Source organism: Acomys russatus, chromosome X (assembly GCF_903995435.1).
Source record: "Acomys russatus chromosome X, mAcoRus1.1, whole genome shotgun sequence".
Classification (NCBI taxonomy): domain Eukaryota; kingdom Metazoa; phylum Chordata; class Mammalia; order Rodentia; family Muridae; genus Acomys; species Acomys russatus.
Window position 1 is genome coordinate 66,772,481 of NC_067169.1, and position 25,565 is coordinate 66,798,045.

Below are 25,565 nucleotides of genomic sequence, written 5' to 3' on the forward strand. Positions count from 1 at the left end.
ATTCTGGCTTCTGAGCACCAGGCAAAACCACAAAGCTCCAGTCCCACAGAAATGAGAGAACAGCCTCCAAAGGCTAGTGCCACATGCCCAGCTGGCAGGCAACTATTGAGCTTCCTAGTTCACAGTACTAGCTTGAGTCTGCAAAATCACCGGTGTCTGTGGTTTCTCACAGAGCAGAACCTACACTTGGGAACACACAAGCAGCTCTGATCTCAAGTCTCTCCCCCCAAGAAATCAAACAAACAAACAAACAACACAGAGTGAGCTCCTGGGTTCCTAAGCAGCCATTGTGCTCCTGTAGGACCCAAAACAACTGGCTGGTGGGCTTCTCTTGAAACTCCTAATGCACAGAACTAGATTAGGACCGCAAAATCACCAGTGTTTGTAGGTTCTAACACCAAGCAGACCTCACAGTTGGGATCACATGTAGATATGATGTCATATCTTCCAGAAAAAACAGAGAAAGTTCAGGGGTCCAAGGAGGCACTGGGCATACACTCCAACCACAGTCATCACAATGGAAAGAAGTGAGAACAAGAACCTAAGCAATAAACCCCAGAATCATTTGATATGACCAGAAAACAAAACTAGCAGTCCCATCACCACAACAAGCCTTGCAGATACTATCTCAGCTGACACACAAGGGAAGAATTTCAAATCTGAGATTATGAAAATGATAGAGGCCTTAAAGGAGGAAAATAAACCCTCAGATTAGAACTGGAATACACAAGAAAGAATTGAACAAATCACATGAAGAAACTACAATCAAACAGGAGACAGAAATGAATAGCAGGTTTCATGACATAAAACAGGAGATACAAGCTATGAAGAAAATACAAAAAGATCAAAATAATTCCATGCATAATATCAGATTACCATGGATTAAAGCTGAATCTCAGTAACAACAAAAACAACAGAATGCCTACAAACACATGGAAACTGAATAACTCACTACTCAATGATATCTGGGTAAGTAATGAAATAAAAAAAGAAATAGAAAACTTCCTAGAATTCAATGAATCTGAAAGCACATCATGTGCAAATTAATGGTGCACAATGAAAGTAGTGCTAGTAGGAAAATTCATAGCAACAATTGTCTTTATAAAGAAATTGGTGAGATTCCATATTGCCAACATAACAACACACCTGAAAGCTCTAAAAGAAAAAGAAGCAGACTCACCAAAGATGAGTAGATGGCTGGAAGTCATCAAACTTAGGATGAAATCAATAAAAAAGAAACAAAGCAAATGATTCGAAGAATAAAAAAACCAAAAGCTGAGTTTTTCAGAAATTCAGTAAGATAGTCAAACACTAAGCCAAACTAATTAAAAGGCAAAGGTAGAGAAATCAAATAAGCAATATCTAATCTTTATCAACCTTATAAGATTAATTCTCAACTTCATATGGAAAAAAAAACACAGAATAGCTAAAACAATCCTTTACAATAAAAGATCTTCTGGCCATTGGTTAGATCTGGTTTGGGGATCAAAGTTTAATGTCTATAATGTCCTTGGAAGGTGCCATAGATTGAGCAGGACCCCTGCTCCCAGATCTGCACATCATAATGTACTTCTTGTAGGTTTCTAGGACCCTCTGGATCCTTCTATTTCCCCATTCTCCAATGCTTCTCTCACCTAGAGTCCCAATAGAATGTCCTTGCCTCTGTTCCACTTTCCTGGTAAGTAAAGACTTTCCTGGGACATGACCCTTGGGCTAGTGTCCAGATATAAGTATATATATACCATATGACTCTTTTTGCTTCTGGGTGAACTCGCTCATTATAATAATTTCTAGTTCAATCCATTTGTCCACAAATTTCGGAATTTCCTTGTTTTTAATAGCTGAATGGTATTCCATAGTGTAAATGTACCACAGTTTCTTTATCTATTCTTCTAATGAGGGACACTTAGGCTGTTTCCATGTTCCGGCTATTATGAATAAGGCAACTATGAACATGGTTCAGCATATGTCCCTGTTGTGTGGTGGAGCATCTTTTGGGTATATTCCAAGGAGTAGAATACCTGAGTCTTGAGGAAGCCCTATTCCCAGTTTTCTGATATAGCACCAGATAGATTTCCAAAGTGGTTGTACTAGTTTGCATTCCCACCAGCAATGAAGAAGTGTTCCTCTTTCTCCACATCTTCGCCAGTGGTGTCACTTGAATTTTTAATCTGAGCCATTCTGATGGGTGTAAGATGGAATCTCAGTGTCGTTTGAGTGGAGAGTGGGGTCTGACTTTCATGTGGACTCTAGTGCCCCATTTTTGACAATATTCCCTTGATGGGAAGGTCCCGTGGCACTCAGAGGAAGGATAGCAGGTTACAAAGAAGAGATTTGATACCCTATGAGCATATATAGGAGAAGGAGGTCCCCCTCGGTCACAGATGTAGGGGAGGAAAGTAGGGGGGAAGTAGGAGGGAGGGAGGAATGGGAGGATACAAAGGATGGGCTAACAATTGATATGTAATATGAATAAATTAATAAAATAGTTAAAAAAACGATCTTCTGGAGGAATCGCCCTCTTGGATCACAATCTGTACTATAGAGCAACCACAATAAACACAGCATGGGACTGGGATGTAAATAGGCTGGTTGAAAGGGGAATTGAATAAAAGACCCAGAAATAAACCAACATAGCCTATAGGCATTTGATTTTTGACAAAGAAGCCAATCCACACAATGGAAAAAAATAACATCTTCAACAGAGGGTGGTGGTCTAACTGGATGACTATAGTAGAAAAAAGCAAATAGACCCCTATTCATCACCATGCACAAAACTAAAGTCCAAATGCAAAAAAGAGTTCAACTTAGAACTGGACACCCTAAATCTGTTAGAAGAAAAGTTGGGGAAAAGCCTTGAACTCATTGGCACAGCAGACAACTTTCTGAACAAAACACCAAGAGCCCAGGCTCTAAGGTTAACAATTAATAAATGAGACATCATGAAACTGAAAAGCTTCTGTAAGGCAAATGAAACTGTCAACAGAACAAATCCACATCCTACAGATTGGGAAAAGGTCTTCATCTATCCTACATCTGACAAAGGGCTAATATCCAAAATATATAAAGAACTCAAGAAATTAAACACCATCCATCCAAATATCCCAATTAAAAACTGGGGTGCAGAGTTAAACAGAGAACTCTGTACAGAGGAATATTTAATGCCTGAGAAACACTTAAAGAAAATTTTAACATCCGCAATCATCATGGAAGTACGAATAGAATGACTTTGAGATCCTGTCTTACACCTATCTGAATGGCTAGGATCAAAAACTCAGGTGACAGCACATGCTTGTGAAGATGCAGAGAAATGGGAATATTCCCCCTTGCTGGTGAGAGTGCAAACTTATACAAAAAATTTGGAACTCACTTTGGCACTATCTCAGAAAATTGGGAATAAGCCTACCTCAAGACCCAGCCATACCACTCCTGGGCATATACCATAAAGATGTTCCATCATACAACTAGGTAATTTTCTCAACTCTGTTCATAATAGCCAGAATATGAAAACAACCTAGTTTTCCCTCCACTGAAGATTGGAAGAATATGTTGTTCATTTACACAATGGAGTACTATTCAGCTATCAACAGCAAAGAAATCTTGAAATTTGTAGGCAAATGGATGGAAGTACAGACAATCATCCTGAATGAGGTAACTCAGACCCACATGGTATATTCTCACTCAGAAGTGGATGTTAGCCCATTAATTAACGTTAACCACATTACAACCAAAGTCCATGTAGGATGTGGACATAGACCTCTTGCTCAGATGTGTTAGATTGGCAGAACAGTTTCCTTTGTGTCCCAAAATATGAGAAATAGGGACTACCTCTCAATTAGACTCAGGCCTTCTAACATTTTTCATTTTCCCCTTGGCAGGGTGGAATTGCCAGGCCACAGAGAAAGAGGTTACAGGTAGTACAGAGAACACTAGATAAGTGGAGGTCAGAGATTAGAGGAGGAAGGCTCCTCTTTCTAAGGACTAGAAGAGGGAGAGAAAGGAGATGAAGGAGGGGATGGGATCAGAGGGTGATGAGAGAGCGGGTGGGATATAAAGAATTCAAACTGCAGAACAAGCAGGTAACTGATATTGCTAAACCCACTACATGAAAATAGCTCTGAGACTGGCTGAGATTTGAATGTCTATGAATAGACAAGGATTCATGTTGCTTAAGATTCTCTGTAACTTATAATTATAGGCCATTCCTAGTTTGATATGAAGGAAGACTTGTAGATGACTTATTTCTGCTCATACAATGAACATAGAGCTAGCCATAATTCCTCTGTGAATCCCACATTTCTCATACAATTATTATGTTAGAACTGTACAATGATTATGAGAAATTATGTTTTCAGAGCAATCTAGACACTGACACTTGATGGGACCTGACAGGATTCATTCCACTCAGCATGCTGGTTGCTGACATCTTGCATCCTCCATGTTCCAGCCCTAGGTGACTCAGTTGCTATTACTCAGCATTGTAGAAAGCTTCTGATCCCAATTGATATAGCATTTCAGACTGAGCCTGACATGGCTCCTATTAAGCCTGGGATTTCTTAACATTTAAAAAAATGGACGACATCATCTTTTAGAGATAGGCTGGGTGTTGCCACGAGTTAACCTCTCATTGTCAATTAATTTTTAAAGTAATAAAAAACTTTTAAAATGCCATATTCCGCATGTCTCTTGGGTTTTTGAAGACCTTTTCTTTCTATAGAGTCATACCAATCTGCTGAACTAAGATGTATATTATCGTTATAAAAGGGCTGATGAAAATGGCTTCAAATGTGGCAAATGAGCCACTGGGCAAAGGGTCCTCATTTCTACAACAGACAGAATTCTGGCTAAAAAAGAGACAAGCTTGGATGAAGGCAGAGTTGACGGCTAAACTCTACCAAGACAGGATAAGCAAGTCCTCAATAGTTTCTGCCTCACAAATGTGTCTGTCAGATATATTGGACCAGAAGGCTCAAGAAGATGCTCCCACATAATAGAGAGTTTTGGATCAATATTCAGGCAAAAAACTTTCTCTGTCATCTTTTCATTTGGAAAGCTACTAACCTGCACTCCCGGCATACTCAGATAATCAAGTTTACTCCTTCTCAAGTCTCTGAGGGAGTTGAAAACCAGGCAGCTTAGTTTTACAATGAAGCTTAGTTGTTTAGTGGTTAAGATGTTTTTAGGTCTAGATACGTGTTCTAAGTTGGTATTGACAAGATGTGATGGAGATTGTTTTACTTTCGGAAATTTAGATGCACCAAGATAGGAAAGATGTCTTCTTCAAGGCTGTCAAATACAGATAGCCAAAACACTAAGAATGTAACATTTATATAATTCCTGATTGTGTCATGTTTCTTCTTGCCATAGGTAACTTATTGTATATATATGTAATAATATAAATGTATATCTACAAATATAAAATAATTTTAAAAATTAAAACAAAAATGGACAACAAATGCTATTCCTGGCTTGCTTAACCATTTTCCCCAATTTTGTGTGTGAGGGGTCCATCAAAGGTTTTATTCGCCATAAATCTGGCTGAACAAACCTTAGAGAATATGTCCCACTTCCTCTAAGTGGGGTTGGGTAGGTTTCTGTTTACTTTCTTGGTCTACAGATTCTTATTTTCATCGGGAGTTGGTAATAAGTTATTACGGGTCTCATATTGAGATAAAATTACTTTGGAATAAGGGACATTTCTCTTTTCCTTTATGTTTCTTTTGTAGGTAAAGTGATAGTAGAAAACAAAGAAAGAGTGAAATAGAAATATACAGGGAGAATAGAGCAAAATGCAGGTTATTGAATTGACTCCTCACCTCAAGGTCTTAATTGTTACTCAAAAATAAGGTTATTTTTAGTTCATTGGTATAGAATTTTGTATATTGATGCAAATCATGGTCATTTCAAATACTAGTATAATTTTATCACAAGAATATATATCCTAGGTCTTACATGGAGATATGATTCTATAGATATATAAGGTAAAATAGTTAAATAAGGTCTTCAAAAGCCTCCGAGGCATACAGAATATGATAGTTAAAGATGTTTTTATTATTTTAAAGATTCATGGACAATGAGACGGGTTAACTCTTGGCAACACCCAGCCTTCCTCAAAGAAGATGATGAGAATCAAAGAACATCCTTATGGTGTTGGATTCAAATGTGGAAATCCAACCACTGGACAAAATGTCCTTATTTCCGCCACAGACAGAATTCAAACTAAAAACTGGGAAGCTTAAACTTAGGCATAGCTGACAGCCAAACTTGACCAACACAGCGTAAGCAAGTCCTCAATAGCTTCTGCCTCACTAATATGTCTGCCAGATATATTTGGCTAGAAGGGCAAAGATGATGCTCCAATGTTATAGAGAGTGCTGGGTGACTGTTCACACAATAAACTGTCTCAGTCATTTTTTCATTTTGGAAGCTACTAACTTGAACTCCTGTTCACTCAAGCTTTTAAGTTTTATTTCCTCCCACATCTCTGATAGGCTTGAAAACCAGATAGTTTAGCCTTACATGTAAACTTATTTGGTTAGGGGTTAAGACTTTTTTTAGATCAAGATAGATGTTTTAAGTTAATAGAGATGAGATATAATAGATATTGAATTTCATTAATAAATTTACACCCAACAAGATAGGAAAGATTTTTTTTCAAGTTTGCCAAATACAAATAGTGAAATCACTATGAATGTAACATTTATATAATTCCTAATTGTTTTATGGTTCTTCCTGCCTATATGTAGATTATTTTATTCATGTGTAATAATATAAACGTATATGTTAAAAAATTGTCAGAAAAAGAGTTCAACCTGAAGATGAGCTTGTGAACATTATTAAATAAATAAATAAATATATTGAAATTCTAAGGAATCATACAACAACATCAATTGTAAGAAAGGGCAGAAAAATCTATTTTTAACAGGTTCTGGATTTGGTGTAAAAATATAGACCATACACAGTGAAAAGTTAAAAGCATAAAAAACAAATGAATAAACAAAAAGCACAATAGAAAATAACCCATTACCTATAAAAAACAAACAGAAGTAGGTGACTCAAATATATCCAAAGAGCTTTGAAAAATACACAAATAATAGCAGATCAATGTCAAAACAAAACAAAACAAAATAAAAACACTTCATCTCTCATTATATAGAGGGTAAAATATGGCTTATACTGGAAACGTTTTGAGTGACATGGCAGAGAAAAAGATATTTAGTGTACCTTAATTTCCATGTTCCCGCTTTGAAGAAGTTTCATAAAATTGAAAATTTTATAGTTTTACCAAACAATGAATGTCATTTCAAGGGAAGTTTAAAATATCTTGGTACATACACTGGAAACAGGTATAAAAAGAAGGGATCCCATGTTGTTATCTGATGACATTCATAAATTTTGTATTAGTGGAAGATAGTATTTTATTAAGGTAAAATATTCTGATTAGGAGATCCAAGATGGTGGGGAGCAGCATGAATTGTGTTTAGAAGCTCCAGTAAACGATTCAGGGAATTGTATAGAATTCTGAACCAAAAACACCAAGCTCCCCACCCCACTATAGTGGAAGTACTCCACAGTTCAAAAGGACCAAAATACAGAAAACCTGCCAGGAGTCCCTAACTGAATCTGGCATGGATTTTGGGTCCAGAGTCCCTAGCTGAGCTTGGCAGGCTGTTTGAACCCAGAGATTCTAGCTGAGTTCAGCGTGCAGTCCAGGCACTGAGACTTTAGGTGAATTCAGTGATCTCAGAGTGCGGGTTGGGCTCAAGACCCTGGTTGGATTCAGCCCTAACTGGACTAAGTGCTTGGATTAGGTCAAGAGAGGCATTTGGATCCAGAGACCAGTTTGCGTTCAAAGATGCGAACTTAATTCAATGAGTGTGTGGTTTGGGCCACATGACACTAACCTGGACTCTGTGAGCAGTCTGGGTCCTGAAACACTACCTGGAACCACAAACCAGAGGAGCATCAAAGCTTCTGGACCAAGGAAATCTTAGGGAGATAGGGAGTAGAGTGGCCATTAGACTCCCTCCACCTGACCTGCTTCAGTCCCTGGAGAGCTCCAGTGCTACAAGAGCACCCAGAAGTCTGTGGACACTTTTGCCTGATCCAACACACATTCAGAGACCCAGGATGATTACAAAACCCACAGTACAGGGGAGCTGGGGCTCACTGGCTGTGAGAGAACCAAACTACATCCAGACCAATGAAGCATCACAGACACTGGCCTAGGGAAATTGGGAGAAAATGGGTGAATCTATCCCCAGACACTGTCCACCCAACACCGGAAGCTACCCAAGAAAAAAAAAGATGGCAAGATGCCTAAAGGACAGCATAAAATCATACGAAAACAAAAACAGTATGGCATCTCCAGATGCCAGGTATCCCAAAGAAAACACCGTAGAGAACTCATACACAATGAAAATACAAGAAAATGACCTCAAATCCTTAGTAATAAGGATGATAATGGAGGAAAGAAAATTCATAATGAAATTTAGGAAGATGCATCCAAACAGGTGGAAGACATAAAAGAGGTCTATAGAGAAGCACTGGAACAAATTAGTGAAAATACAAACAACCAGATGAAGAAAATCAATAAAATTGTTCAAGCTCTGAAGGCCTACAAAGAAGCAATGGAAGAAACAGGAATATACAATCAGATGAAAGAAATCAACAAAACAGTTCAAGATCTGAAGATGAAAATGCATTCAATGATAAACACACAGACAGAAGAAAAATGAGAAAATGAGAGCTCAGAGAGGAAGGCAAGCAACACAGAGGCGAGCCTTTCTAACAGAATCCAAGAGATGGAGGAACAAATCTCAGGTCTAGAAGATACAATCGTAGATCTCGAAATGCTAAATCTGGAAAAATCCTGACACAAAACATCCAAGAAATCAAGGACACCATGAAAAGAAGAAATCTGAGGATAACAGGCATTGAGGAAAGAGAAGATGCCAGACTCAAAGGCACTGAAAATATCTCAACAAAATCGTAGAAGAAATCGTCCCCAATCTAATCAAAGAGATGCCTATAAACATACAAGAGGCATACAGAACTTAAAATAGAATAGACCAGAAAGAAAAACCTCCCAAAACATAATAATCAAAACACAAAATATACAAAACAAAGGAAAAATATTAAAAGCTACAAGAGAAAAGACCCAAATAACATATAATGGCAAACCTATCAGAATTATGCCCGACTTTTCAGCAGAGACATTAAAAGCCAGAAGGGCATGGACAGATATCCTGCAAACCATAAGACCACAGAAGCCAGGCTAGACTACTTTACCCAGCAAAACTATCAATAACCATTGATGGAGAAAACAAAATATTCCATGACAAAAACAAATTCAAACAGTACCTATCCACAAATCCAGCTTTACAGAAAGTACTAGAGGGAAAACTACATCCCAAAGAGACAAGCTACAACCAAAACTACTCAGGAAATAGATAACTATACCATGGCAAAAACACAATTACACAAATGCTCCACTGGAACCAACATCAAAATTAAGACTCTTAATAGTCACTGGTCATTAATATCTCTCAACATCAATGGTCTCAATTCTCCAATAAAATGACACAGACTAACTTAATGGATGCATAAACAAGATCCAACATTCTTTTGCATTCAAGAAACACATCTCACCCATTACGATAGGCATTACCTCAAGGTAAAAGGTTGGAAGAAATATCCCAAACAAATGGTCACAGGAAGGAAACAGGCATAGCCATTTTAATATCGAACAAAATACATTTTCAACCAAAATTAATCAAAAGGGATGAAGAAGGAAACTGCATACTCATCAAAGGTAAAATCAACAAGATGACATCACAATTCTGAACATCTATGCTCCCAATACAAGGACACCCACATTTGTAGAAGATCTATTAATGAAGCTTAAACCATACATTGTTCCCCACACAATTACAGTGGGAGACTTGAACACCCCACTTTCACTGAAGGATAGGTCACAAAACCAGAAACTAAGCTGAGAAATAACATCATTAACCAATGCTATAAATCAAATGGACCTAACAGATATCTACATAACTATAACATTTCACACCAATGAAAAAGAATGTATCTTCTTCTCTGCACCCCATGGAACCTTTTCCAGAATTGATCACGTAGTAGGTCACAAAGAAAGCCTCAACTGATACAAGAGGGTTGAAATAATACCTTGTATCCTATCAGATCACCATGGTCTTAGGCTGTACTTCAAAAACAACAGAAATAAGAAAAAGCCTACACATACATGGAAATTAAACAATTCTCTACTTGATGACATCTGGGTCAGGGAAGAAATAAGGAAAGAAATTAAGAACTTCCTATAATTCAATGAAAATGAAGAAACAACACACCCAAATTTGTGGGATACATTGAAAGCAGTACTAAGAGGAAAATTCATAGCACTAAGTACCTTTAAAAAGAAATTGGCAATATCCCACATAAACAACTTAATGACACAGCTGGAAGCCCTAGAAAAAAAGGAGGCAGAAACACCCAAGAGGAGTAGATGTCTGGAAATAATCAAACTCAGGGCTGAAATTAATAAATTAGAAACTAAGAAAACAGTCCAAAGAATCAACAAAACCAAGAGCTGATTCTTTGAGAAAATCAACAAGATAGACAAATCGTTAGCCAAACAAACTAAAAGCCAGAGAGACAGTATCCAAATCAACAAAATCAGAAATGAAAAGGGAAACATAACAGATACTGAAGAAATACAGAGAATCATAAGATCCTACTTCGATGGCACATATGCCACAAAATTTGAAAATCTAAGGGAAATGGACGATTTTCTTGATGAATTTCACTTGCCAAAATTGAGTTAAGAACAGATAAACAAGTTAAATTGTCCTATTTCCCCTACAGAAATAGAAGCAATTGTTGATATTCTCCCAACCAAAAAATGCCCAGGGATAGATGGTTTCAGTGCAGAATTCTACCAATTCCATCTGGAATCTGCTAATACCGATACTCTTCAAGCTACTCCAAAAGATAGAAATGAATGGAACATTACCAAATTCATTCTATGAGGCCATAATCACATTGATACCTAAACCTCACAATGACCCAACAAAGAAAGAAAATTTCAGACCAATTTCTCTTATGAACATTGATACAAATATACTCAATAAAATACTTGCAAAACGAACACAATATCTTATCAAAGATATCATTCACCATGACTAGATAGGCTTCATTCCAGGCATGCAGGGATGGAAATCCCTGCATGGATATATGGAAATCCATCAATGTAATCCACCATATTACCTAATTGAAAATAAAAGACTACATAATCATCTCCTTAAATGCAGAGAAAGCATTTGATAAAGTCCAACACCCATTCATGTTTAAAATTTTGGAGAGATCAGGGATACAAGGCACACACCTCAACATAACAAAGGCTACATACAGCAAGGCAATAGCCAAAATCAAATTAAATGGTGAGATACTTAAGGAAATTCCTGTAAAATTGGGAACAAGTCAAGGCTGCCCACTCTCTGCATATCTCTTCAATATAGTACTGGAAGTTTTAGCCATAACAATAAGACATCAAAAGGAGATCAAAATAGGAAAGGAGGAAGCTAAATTATCCCTCTTTGCAGATGATATGATAGTGTACATAAGTGACCCTCAACATTCCACTAGAGAAATACTACAGCTTATAAACAACTTCATCAAATTGTCTGGATACAAAATTAACCCAAAAAAAATTAGTAGTCTTTCTATATACAAATGACAAGCAAGCAGAAGAAGAAATTAGGAACACTACACTCTTCACGTTAGCCACAAGCAATATAAAATATTTAAGAGTTACTCTAACTAAGCAAGTGATGGACGTCTTTGAAAAAAATTCAAAACTCTGAAGAAAGAAATTTAAGATGACATCAGAAGATGGAATGATCTTCCTTGCTCATGGATCAGGAGAATTAACAGTAAAAATGGCCATCTTGCCAAGAGCAATTTATAGATTCAATGCAATCCCTATCAAAACACCTACACAATTTTTTAAAAGACATTGAAAGTTCAATTCTCAACTTCATATGGAAAAAAAAACCCTCAGAATTGCTAAAACAATCTAGTACAATAAAAGATCCTCCAAAGGAATCCCATAAATGATCTCAATCTATACTATAAACCAACAGTAATTAAAATAGCATGGTACTGGCACAGGAACAGGCTGGTTGATCAGTGGAATCGAATCGAAGACTCAGATATGAATCCACATACATAGGGTCAGTTGATTTTTGACAAAGAAGCCAAATCTATTCAATGAAAAAAGGATAGCATCTTCAATAAATGGTGCTGGTCTAACTGGGCGCCTAAGTGTAAAAAAATGCAATTGGAACAATATTTGTCACCATGTACAAAACTCAAATCCAAGTAGATCAAAGACCTCAACATAAAACCAGAGACACTAAGTCACTTAGAAGAAAAAGTGGGAAAGAGCCTGGAACATATTGGCACAGGAGACAACTTCCTGAACAGAACACCAACAGCCCAGGTCTTAAGGTCAACAATTAATAAGTCGGACATCATGAGGCTGAGAAGCCTCTGTAAGGCAGGAGACATTGTCAAAAGAACAAAGTGACAGGCTACAGATTGGGAAAATATCTTCACCAACCCTACATCTGACAAAGGTCTAATATCCAAAATATATAAAGAACTCAAGAAATTAAACACCACCAAACCAAATAACACAATTGAGAAATGGTGCTTGGAACTAAACAGAGAATTCTCAACAGAGGAATATCAAATGGCTGAGAAACTCTGAAAGAAATGATCATCCTCCTTAGTCATCAGGAAAATGCAAATCAAAACAACACTGAGATTCCATCTTACACCCTTCAGAATGGCTCAGATCAAAAATTCAAGTGATGCCACATTCTGGCGAGGATGTAGAGAGAGAAGAACACTCCTTCATTACTGATGGCAATGCAAACTACTACAGACACTATGGAAATTTATCTGGCGCTATCTCAGAAAACTGGGAAAGGGCTGCCTGAAGACCCAGCTATTCCACTGCTTGGAATATATCCAGAAGATGCTCCAGCACACAACAAGGATATTTGCTCAACCATGTTCTTTGCAGCCTTAGTCATAATAGCCAGATCATGGAAGCAGCCTAAGTGTCCCTCAGTAGAATAATGGATAAAGTAAGTAACTGTGGTACATTTACACTATGGAATACTATTCAGCTATTAAAAACAAGTATTTTCCAGAAAATGTGGACAATGAATTGAACTAGAAATGATCATAATGAGTGATTTAACCCAGAAGCAAAAAGAATCAAATGGTATATACGAACTTATATCTGGACACTAGCACAAGGGATATGTGCCATGAAAGTCTTCACAAACCAGGAAAGTGGGGCAGAGGGGAGGACATCCTATTGGGACTCTAGATGCGAGAAGCATGGGAGAATGGGGAAATAGAAAGATCCAGAGGGTCCTAAAAAACTATAAGAATAACATTATGGTTTGCAAATCTGGTTCTAGAGGTTCTGCTCAAACTATGGCACCAGCCGAAGATAATACTTGTAGTAAACTTCTAACTCCTACACAAATCTAGGCAAAGGACAAGACATTCTCCACAATTGTGTGGAGAGTGGGATCTGACTTTCAAACGAACTCTGATGCCCCATATTTGACCATTTCCCCTAGATACATCACTTTGTACTTCAATTAGATGTCATTTTCAATTATGGCTTCTTCTTTCTATAAACTATCCTAAACTTCACTGTTTGTGATTAATGGTGTATACTAAAGGTATACTAAAGGTATCTGTCCAAACAGATAATACTGTAGTCCAATGTGTATGTATTCCTTCTGAATCACATAGACCTAGACGGTCTTTGGATGTGATCCTGTGACAGAGCAGCCATGTTGCTGAATTAAAATTCCTTTACAAATGTGGGGATGCAGTAAAGTAGGGTCACATGATCAAGAAATAAATTAATAGATCACTATCTTTAAACTACAGTTCAGTTACAGGTCATTTGGTTTCAGATAGAATAGTGGATAAACAGCATGCATATTGAACTATCTGATGACTGAATATTTAATGATTTTCTGTATGAGTTCTAAAATGTGTGCTGTGCTCTCAGGGAATCTCAAGGAAGGTGTAGGCACAATGAGAGACATTTTATACTTCTATAATATATTTCTTAAAAGAAAACATATATTTTGCTAAATATATTGAAATAAATTCTTCATACTATTGTCATTCATCATTGTTACAAAAATGAAAATTACTGAATTTACTTTGAAATGATTCTGATACTACACACCAAAGAAAGTACTATAATTAATTATCCTTAAAAGAAATTTGTTGTTTTATCTTCTATTGCTAGCTAAAGGAATGTACATTTATTTCATACTCTTGAAAGAATAGTATGTTTTATTTTCATTTTCATTTACCAGGGCCACAAAAAATTTAATGTGTTTAAATATTATGTTTAAAATAGTTTTGATTTTTTATCTGAAAAATGCTGAAAAATGAAAGTATTTTGGCTTTCTAAGAAAATTTGAAACATGTCCCCTTGATGGTAAGGCCTGGTGGCACTCAGAAGAAGGATAGCAGGCTACCAAAAAGAGATTTGATACCCTATGAGCATATAAAAGGGGAGCAGTCACAGTCATAGGGGAGGGGAGTTAGGGAAAAATAGGAGGGAGGGAAGAATGGGAGAATACAAGGGATAGGATAACAATTTAGATGTAATATGAATAAATTAATAAGATATATTAAATAATAAAAATAAAAATATGTGAAAATATTAAAAAAATAAAATAAAATTGAGGAAAAAAACATTCCAATTAGTCACAAGATATTAGTTAAGCAGAGGTGGACAAGAAATTGCTGTTTCGGAGAGCTAGAATTAGCTCAAGATAATGTCGTTAAGCTCTAGCCCTGCAACATTCCAATCTCTCTTCAGAATTGAAACTGTAATCAGTCATCCTGTTTCTGTGATACAGTTTCTTTTTTTTTTTTTTTCATTTTTTTTTATTAATTTATTCTTGTTACATCTCAATGTTTATCCCATCCCTTGTATCCTCCCATTCCTCCCCCCCCCCCATTTTCCCATTATTCCCCTCCCCTATGACTGTTCCTGAGGGGGATTACGTCCCCCTATATATTCTCATAGGGTATCAAGTCTCTTCTTGGCTACTTGCTGTCCTTCCTCTGAGTGCCACCAGGTCTTGGCCTGACCCAACGCTCATTCAGACACCCAGAACAATTGCAGGATCCACAGCAGAGGGGGGCTGAGGATCACTGGCTGTGAGAGACCAGAACAACAGTTTCTTTTCAGGTGTTTTATTCATAAGAAAAAGAAGATAATGAATTACAGAATTAAGAATGTTGATAAAAATAAAGAACTGGTTGTAAGAGAATGACATAGCATTTTGAAATTGGATTCAAATGTTTAGAAGAATATTTCACTCAAGTACCTTGAGATAAAGTGTGACCAGACAGAAAAAGAATCTGTCAAGTTTAAACTAGTTCATTTTTGATTAACCAATAGAAAAAAAAACAGAAGCAGGGAATGATGAAAAATACTCAGTTGGTGAACTTTACCATGCATATCAATTTGTATTTAATGGGAGCCAGGAACCAAAGGATGCTGAGAAGGAGCAACAGGGATAGTGGAAGAAAATATTCAAAAAGCATTTTAAATTTTATGCAAAACATGTATCTGCATATGCATGGATCTAAATGAATTCTAAATAGAATAGAAGTTTGTTGAAAAAAAGAGCAAAAGGTCTTGAATCAGAAAGAGAAAAGAGATTGATTTATCAGGAGGCTCATGTAACTAATTTTTCTTCAGAAATCCAATCTTAAAGTTGTGGAATTAGTTTTTAGGAGGGTAGGGCCTTGGAACTGGAGTATATATAGTTGTTAGTCCCCATGTAGGTGTTGGAAACCAACCAAACATGGGTCTTTGAAAAGAACAGCCGATATGAAGTTGAAGTCTAGTGTAAAATGCAGTATAAGATGCTATGTCAAAAACAAGCAAGCAAACAAACAAAACAACAAGAAAAACTGCCTAACTTCATATATGAAGGTTCAAAAAGGTAAAAGCGAATAACATGGTAGGAAAATCTATTTGAGAAAGAGAAATCAAGTGAATGCTACGAAACATTTATGTAAATTAAATTAAATGTAATAAAGGGTACATTTACTAAAATTTAATAATTTATTATGAAATATTTACAATGTTAGGAAAACTATTCTTTGAAAAGTCTCATCAATTCCAAATACATGTAATGAAATGAAAAACAGAACACAAGTCCAGAGACAAAGTTATAGCCAAGTTATTAAGAAAACCACATGATACTAGACTTTGGAGTTTTTGCTTTTCTGAATGTCAATTTGACCATAAGTATTTTCACATAGAGAGACTGGTGAATTTACTTGCCTTAAGATTTTTATCTGAAATTTTGTAGGAAAAAAAAATTCTGCCCTTTCCATTATAGTCTATTCAGAAGGCCATTATTTTATTGAAGTAAGTTTTTTTCTGAAAATTTATATTTAAGTATTTGAAAAAATGAAAATATTCTTTTTTCCCAAAGTGTTTTATTACCTAAATACTTCAGAATATCAAAAATCAAAGTATGATTGTAAACTAGACTTCATAAGTTTATGCCTGCCTATTCTGTATTAAAATTAGGATAAATTTATGTAAGAAAATTCAGCTTAATACAGTATTATAGAATTTAAAGGAACAGCACCAAATTAAGAACTATAATTAATATCCATGTTACCATTTTGATTTAGTCTACAAAATGCTGAATTAATAACAATACATGTTGTTTGAATTAAATCATTTGTAGGCAGAGATTGAAAAGTGTGTTTCACACATTCACATTGCAATGAAATTCACAAGAAAATTTATACTAATCAAATATTGGTAGAAAGTAATTACTGTGAGGAATATTTTCTGCCTAGTTGGTCACATGTTTTTGGAAAAATATGTCTGTTTATCTGTCTGTCTGTCTGTTTGTATGCATGCATGCATCAGGAACAGCTAAAGCTTTACACACTTTTTTGGCTCAGTCTCATCATCTTCAGCATATTGAATAATTGGTTGCTATTGGGTCAGACTCCCATAGCTGGCTTAATTACACCTTTTTCTACTCTGTATCTGAGAACAACTGTTGACGTATATGAGGGTAAATATTTTGGACCTAATAATGCACTGTAATTTAGAAACTCCTCTAACTCAAGCTTCCTTCTCAGAGTCAATAAAGAAGTATTGTTCTCAAATGCTGGAAAGCCTTCTCTGTGTGACTCATTCGAATTCCTTGGCCAAAACTGACTTTTATCTGGGAAAGTGAGTTTCAGAAATTTGTTTATAAGAAATTTCTCTGCATGTTTACGCTTTCAGGCCTATATTTTCACTGAGCCTCCTTTTCATATGATTATTTTTTATTGTGTATTGAATAATATATTTTAAGTTTATTCACATTTATCTCCTTGATACTGAATGAAGCATATGATTACTTGATTTATATAATACTTAGCTCAAAGTGCAGTTTTGCAGTGCATATGTATATTTAATTTGAAGAATTTCAGCATATGGAAATGGCTCAGTAGTATACCACACAAAGGGCAATGTTGAGTGAATATCTCCAGTAACATAAATAGTATTTCTTTTTAAAATGAATGAAGTCTTTCACTCTATTATGAAACATAAATGTCATATAATAAAATATATATTCAAAAACGTTGTTTCTTTTCTTCATATGAACAGCCATAAATATTTTTATGTATCTGTATAAAGAATGGTTGGACAATTACCAAGGTAAATAAAAGAAGGTTTTTATGAAGAGAAAAACCATTTCTTTAATAATTAAGAACTCCTCCTTAGAATTTCCAAATGTAAATCCACAATAATATAAATTTTACTTCATTTGCAATTATTTCAAATTACTTTTATACAAAATCAGAATTTTATATTTTCTCTTTCTCTAAAATATTTTTTGCCTAAATATTATTTACTATTAAAGGAATCTAATTGAATTTATCCTCCAATTTAAAACACCATAAAATTACTTTTTAAAAAAAAGGTGATAATCTCATGACCAGAGTCAAAAGCATAGAGGAAAGGAGAAAATATAATAAATTTTAGTTTTGTGGTGTTAAAAGTATTTCCATACAAAATTGCAGTACTTTTAGCCTAAAAACATTTAAATTATTGAACTATACAGTCAATCAATTAATGTTATGATATGTAAATTACATTTCAATGAATTTATTAAGATATCAAAGTTGTATTTGTCAATTTTCTAGTGTAAACACTTAATATAGAGCTGGTCATTAAAAAACACATGCTTAGATTTGTCTCTGTATGTTAAGGACTGAGATCAGGTAGTCCTATAGATTTGCCCTTTGCTACATGATATCCTGGAAAATGACATTTTGGAATGAATACACAACAGAGGGAAAAAACAGAAAACAAGATTCCAAACGATCTTTGGGATAATGTTCATATTTTCATAACACTGCTCACAGTAGAATAACAATCTATTTTGGCTTTTTTAATATTAAAGAGAATAAGGAATATTTCAAATTTACATTAATATGATTCTAAGTTCCAACTTTAGCAAACATTTCTTGATGGAATGGGCAGAATTTTATCATTTGTTGTAAATGAATGATGTATCTTGAGGTTTAAAAGTAATTTTCCATGGAAATCTATAGTAAAAAGCAAAATATTCATATGATCTGAAGGATTGGAAGGATCAGCATACTAAAAATAGCCATCTTACCAAAAGCAATCTACAGAGTCAATGCAATCTCTATTTTTTTAAAAAAAGACAATTTTTATAGACCTTGAGATATCATTTCTCAACTTCATTTGGTAAAACAAAACAAACAAACGAACAAACAAACAGACCCAGAATATATAAAACAACACTATACACTATAAAAGATCTTCTGGAAGAATCTCCATCCTGGATCTCAATCTGTACCATAGAGCAACAGTAATAAAAATGGCATGGTATGTGTATATAAATAGGTGGTTGATCAATGGAATTAAACTGAAGACCCTGGAAAAAACCCATAACCTATGAACACTTGTTTTTTGAGAAAGAAACCAAAAACATGCAATGGAAAACATCTACAAATGGTGCTGGTCTATCAATACCAGTATGTCGACAAGTAGAAAAAGAAAACAGATCCATATTTATCACCCTGAATTAAACTAAAAGTCCAAGTGGGTTAAAGACATATTAAATCAGTTAGAAGATAAGTGGGGAAGAGCCTTGAATTCATTGGCACAAGAGGCAACTTTATGAATAGAACAACAGTTGTTCAATATCTACTATCAACAATTAATAAATAGGACCTCAAGAAACTAAAAAGCTTCATTATAAGAAAGGACACTGTCAACTGATAAAAACTTCAGCCTATAGACTGGGAAAAGATCTTCACCAAACCTACATCTGACAAAGGGCCAATATCCAAAATATATAAAGAACTCAAGAAACTAAGCACAAACAAAGCAAATTATCCAGTTAAAAAATGGGTTACAGAGCTAAACAGAGGACTCTCTACAGAGGAATATTTAATGGCTGAGAAACTCTTGAAGAATTGCTCAACATCCCCAGTCATCAGGGAAATGCAAATCAAAATATCTCTGATATTCCATCATACACCTATCAGAATGGCTAAGATCAAAAACTTAAGTGACAATACATGCTGGCAGTGATGTGGAGAAAAAAGAAGACTTTTCCTTGCTGGTGGGAGTGCAAACTTTTGCAATCATTTTGGAAATCAATCTGGCACTTTCTCAGAAAATTGGCTATACTAATCCTGGGCATACACCCAAAAGAGGGACCACCATACAAAAAGGACATTTGCTCACCTATATTCACAGAAGCTTTACTTTATAATAGCCAGAACCTGGAAACAACCTAGAATCCCCTCAACTGAAGAATGGATAAGGAAACTGTGGTACATTTACACAATGGAATACTACAAAGCTATGAAAAATGAAGAAATGTTGAAATTTGCAGGCAAATGGATGGAACTAGCAAAGGTCATCCTGAGTAGGCAACCCAGACCCAGAAAGGCATGTATGGTATATACTCACTAATGAGTGGATATTAACACAATATAGTTGTCCTCTGAGAGATTCCACCCAGTGGGGGATTGGGACAGATGACAGGATTCACAGCAGGATGAAAGGATGCTTTAGAGGTCAGGAGCCCCACAAGGAGACCATCAAGGCATGTGAATCAGGACCCAGGGTGTCCTGTACAAAGTGAGGTGCCAACCAATGACAGTGAATGCAGAGAACTTAGAGGCCCTGCTCAGGTATAGCCCATGGACAACTCATTCCCTCTGGTTGTTGTAGGGAGCTGGGACTAAGTCTGAAGTGAACTCTCATACCCTGGATCTGATCCCTTCCCCTTGGTGGGGAGGTCCTGCGGGCACACAGAAGAAGGGATGCAGACTATCCTAATGAGACCTGATTGTCTGTGTTCTGACAGTGGGAGAGGAAAGCCCCATCTGCCAGAGGTCCAGGATAAGTGAATAGGGCACAAGGTGGAGGAAGGGTGGAAATAATAAGATATGAGTGAGAGGATAACAGTTGGGACGCAATGTGAACTATAATACATTTAGAAAATGAAAAAAATAAAATTTCAACCAAAGATATGACATAATATTCTAGCTGTAGTAAGAAGGTTGTATATTACCAATGGTCAACTATAATATCTAATGTTTTTAGAAATTGAAATAAATGAATTGATTGTATTATAACATTCCAAATTTACCTGAAAACATAAAATATGATAATAATGTGTTTCGTAAGCTTAACAATGGTAAACATGTATTTGCAGATTTGAAAATAAATGTTTTTAGTACATGTATCATGAGAAATTTAAGCAGCATACAAAAATATTTCTTACAAATCAACAAGGAATAAGTAACACACACACATACACAAGAGAAAGAGAGAGACAGGGTGATAGAGTGATAAGATGTCTTATAAGTCACTATAATTCACATATATCAGCCTCCTGAGTAATTTATTTACTGGTATGAAACACTATGTTTGGATGAAATTATTGTTAAGTTTGGTTTAAACTTTATAGTCTCAAATATTTAAAGATGGGGTCTCTAGTTTGTGGTACTGCTTAAAGAACCTACACAAGCCATGGAAGAATGCTACTTACTGGCTTGCTCAGGCTTAAAAAAACATGCAGAGGATTTGATTAAACTGTTTTGTCCCTTTTTAGTGTCTTTTTATTCTTCTGTAGTAAGGTTACTAATTTTCAAAAGCCACTCAAAGTTAACAGGAGCATAAAGCTCAGAATAATCATTATAATAATTATTTTCTGTGCCTATTCTTTTTCATAGTGTATGAATATTGGCAACTTAAATTGAGCTTAAAAAGCTTCCTGAGTGAAATGGCTGTAAGCCACTCTATATGAGGACTGGGAAATGAACTTAAAAGTTCTGTAAATGCAGACAGTATATGATCTTTAGTGTGGAGCTATCTCTCCAAAACCTTTTCAATTTCTTACTGGTAGAACATAATTCAGTATAAGCATTCACAAATAAAGATGAACCCTGAATGGACTCCACACTGGAATTACAAAAGATTCTATCTTAACATAATTGTATCTTTGATATAAATATTTATGTTCAAAATAAAATCAGCTATATCAGGAAAATACCATGCATAACTGTCTACATACGGATGGCTCTGCCTACAATGAGCTGTGTCCTCCCACATCAATTATGAAGAAAATGCACCGAGGCTTAGCCACAGGCAGAATGTACCATTCAGGAGGAAGTATATAACTGGGAGTGAGCTTTGGGAATCCATTGCCTTGCCTCAGTTCCAGTATAGTCTCTATGTTTCTGTATGTGGTTATAGGTATAATCTCTCAGCGTCATTTTCTAACTGCATCCTCTGATTCCTACTTCAGTGTTTGTAGGCACTCTCTGGAGCTGTAAGTCCAAATAAATTCTACCTTGTCTAAGTAGTTTTTCATCATGGTGTCTTATAATTCTTCATAAGTGATATAGAACAGTTTAAATATATTTCCATTTTTGAGCAGATTCATATCAAGTCTCTCTTCATCTAAGATTATACCATTGCCAAGTTCTACATTAGTTATGAAGTTGGAAGAGAAATAGCTATAAAGATTTTAAACTGTGAAATATATCATATGCATAAATCACAAATATGTTTATATTGGTTTCCTTAAACTTTATATTAAAAATTAAATTGTCTTCTCTTTCTTTTAAAAATTAAGCATTAGAAAATTTGTAGATAGGTCCAGTTGTTGATATGTGTGAAGGGCTAATTGAAGTATATTCAAAAATTGTTAATAGTTCCATAAAATAACAAAAAGTCCAATCCTGGTATCATGAGTAACCAAAGTCCCAAAACATCCAGGAATTATAACATATGAAAAACCAGGTATTGGAAAGTTATTTTAAAGCTAAATTATCATAAAACTTAGATTTATAGAGCTTGAATTTGACTTAAAAATTGTAGGTACAATCAAATATAAAGTGAAGTCCTGCACTCTGGTGCACTCCTGTAATCCCAGAACTCAGAGAGGCAGAGGCAGGCAGATCCATGTGAGTTCAAAGGCAGCCTTGTCTACAAAATGAATTCAGGACAGCCAAGGCTACACAGAGAAGCCCTGGCTTGAAAAATAACAATCGTTAAGCAAATTTTCTTGTTGTGTTCTGGAGCAACTTTTGGGTCTATTCCAAGTATTGGAATAGCTGGGTCTTGAGGAAGCCCTATTCCCAGTTTTCTGATATAGCACCAGATAGATTTCCAAAGTGGCTGTACTAGTTTGCATTCCCACCAGCAATGAAGGAGTGTTCCTCCCTCTCTCCACTTCCTCACCAGCATGTGGTGTCATCTGAATTTTTTATTTTAACCATTCTGATAGGTGTAAGATGGAATCTCAGAGTTGTTTTGATTTGCATTTCCCTGATGACTAAGGAGGTTGAGCATTTCTTTAAGTGTTTCTCATCCATTTGATATTCCTCTGTTGAGAAGTCTCTGTTTAGTTCCAAGCCCCATTTCTCAATTGGGTTATTTGGTTTGGTGGTGTTTAATTTCTTGAGCTCTTTATATATTTTGGATATTAGACTTTTGTCAGATGTAGGGGTGGTGAAGACCTTTTCCCAGTCTGTTGCCTGTGGCTTTGTTCTCTTTACAGTGTCTCCTGCCTTACAGAAGCTTCTCAGCCTCATGAGGTTCCATTTATTAATTGCTGACTTTAAGGCCTGGGCTGTTGGTGTTCTAGTCAGGAAGTTGTCTCCTGTGCCAATATGTTCCAGGCTCTTCCCCACTTTTTCTTCTAAGTGACTTAGTTTCTCATGTTTTATGTTGAGGTCTTTGATCCACTTGGATTTGAGTTTTGTGCAAGGTGAAAAATATGGGTCCAGTTGCATTTTTTTTTTTTACACATAGACATCCAGTTAGACCAGCACCATTTATTGAAGATGTTATCTTTCTTCCGTTGAATGGATTTGGCTTTTTTGTCAAAAACCAAATGACCATTTGTGTGTGGATTCATATCTGGGTCTTCTATTCGATTCCACTGATCAACCAGCCTGTTGCTGTGCCAGTACCATGCTGTTTTAATTACTGTTGCTTTATAGTACAGCTTGAGATCAGGAATGAAGATTCCTCTGGAGGATCTTTTATAGCAGCCTTATTCATAATAGCCAGATCATGGAAACAGCCTAAGTGTCCCTCAGTAGAAGAATGGACATAGAAACTGTGGTACATTTATACTACAGGATACTACTCAGCTACTAAAAACATGGATTTCCCAAAATTTGTGGACAAATGGATGGAACTAGAAATGATCATAATGAGTGAGTTAACCCAGAAGCAGAAAGAGTCTAAGGGTATATAATAATTTTATCTTCATACTAGCCCAAGGGGCATGTCCCATGAAATTATTCACTTACCAGGAAACTGGGACAGAGGGGAGGACATCCTATTGGGACGTTGGGTGAGAGAAGCATGGGAGAATGAGGAAATAGAAAGATCCATAGGGTCCTAAAAACCTACAAGAAGAATATTATGATAGGCAGATTTGGGCCCAGGGGTCTTGCTCAAACTATGGCACCAGCCAAGGACAATACAGGCCGTAAACTTCAAACTCCTACCCAGATCTAGCCAATGGACAGGATTTTCTCCATAGTTGAGTGGAGACCAGGGTATGACTTTCACATGTACTCTGGTGCCTCATATTTGACCATGTCCCCTAGAGGGGGAGACCTGGTGGCACTCAGAGGAAGGATAGCAGGCTACCAAGAAGAGACTTGATACCCTATGAGCATATAAAGGGGAAGGAAGTCCCCCTCAGTCACAGTCATAGGGAAGGGGAGTAAGGGGAAAATGGGAGGGAGGGAAGAATGGGAGGATACAAGGGATGGGATAACCATTGAGATGTAATAAGAATAAATTAATAAAAGAAAACTAAAAAAAGAAAAGAAAAATAACAACCAAACAAAAAGCAAAATTAAAGTTCATGATATTGATTATAGGGAATGGGTGATATTAAGATTTGTTATAACCCAATCCAAGCATGTGGCTGCATGACAATAATCTCATTATAAGGTACTAGAGGTATAAGGATCATAGCTAAAACAAGCCTTGGCTATGTAGCAGGAAAAATATGTTCATACAAACCAAGAAGAAATTTAGAACAATCCACAAAATTAAATCTTCATGCGAACTCTTTCAAAAAATAAGAGATTTCCCTGTATCGCTCCCAATCTCCAGCTAAGTGAAGATTTTCAGGTGAAATCTCTGTTGGGGTAGTGTCCAATTATAAGTGAGTATATACCATGTGTATCTTTCTGGGTCTGAGTTAACTCACTCAGGATGATCATTTCTAGTTCAATCCATTTGCTTCTAAATTTCAGGATTGCCTTGTTCTCAATAGCTGCGTAGTATTCTGTGGTGTGAACGTACCACAGTATTTTTATACATTCTTCAGTTGAGGGACACCTAGGTTGTTTCCAGATTCTGGCTATTTTGAATAAGGCTGCTGTGAACCACTAAGACTAGTGTATCTCTGACCCAGGCATATCAAACCAGGGCAATGAATGCTGTAAACCTAGAATGCCTATCCAGATCTAGCCAATGGAATGCACATTGTTCATAGTTGTATGAAGAGCACTGACTGATTCAGACATGAACTCTCTTGCCCCTGATTTGACCACTTCCCCATGGAGGGGAGACCTGTTGATGTGGCGCCCGCACCACCATGGTACCGAGTCGAGGGTGAGGGTCTGCATATTTAACACACACACACACACACACACACACACACACACACACACACAAAACACAGCGGATCCTTCGTGCTAAGAGATCAGCAGCCGCAGCCGTGGCAGCAGTTTATTATTCTAGTTCCCCTTCAGAGTTCCAAAGAGCCTTCTTATAAGCAGCAAAAGAGGAATCTTCCTCCCAGGTGAAATCCCTCAAGAGGTGATTGCATATAGGAGGAAAAGTTTGGAGGAAGGGAGGGGTGCGTTCTCAGAGCAGTAAA